Here is a 370-nt window from a genome sequence, read left to right as displayed (position 1 = left end):
GAAGAGATGAAATGGTACAGACATCATGTGACTGAAGCCCCGTTTGCCGAAGGCCCAGTCTCCGGGGTAAACACCTCCCGCGTGGGAGGGGTGGGCTGTTCACTCTTCCCCTCTTTGATCGTTATCAAAGAGGGGACGAGTGAACAGCCCTCATAGTGTACACACACCACAGTGAGAGGAATGCACGGATAGGGACTTCCGCGAACTAGACGATGGCGGAAGGTGTATATGCTTCGGGGGGAAGAGGACTTACAAACTAGACATAGATGGGTATGGGCACTCGTGCAATCTACCTAAAGAAATAAAGTTAGGCGAGAAGAGAAGTGCATCCGAAGAAAAGGCTAAACCCTGTTTACCCGGGAAGTTGCTG

Source organism: Cystoisospora suis, assembly GCF_002600585.1.
Source record: "Cystoisospora suis strain Wien I chromosome Unknown contig_2156, whole genome shotgun sequence".
Classification (NCBI taxonomy): Eukaryota; Apicomplexa; class Conoidasida; order Eucoccidiorida; family Sarcocystidae; genus Cystoisospora; species Cystoisospora suis.
This window is presented reverse-complemented; position numbering follows the sequence as displayed.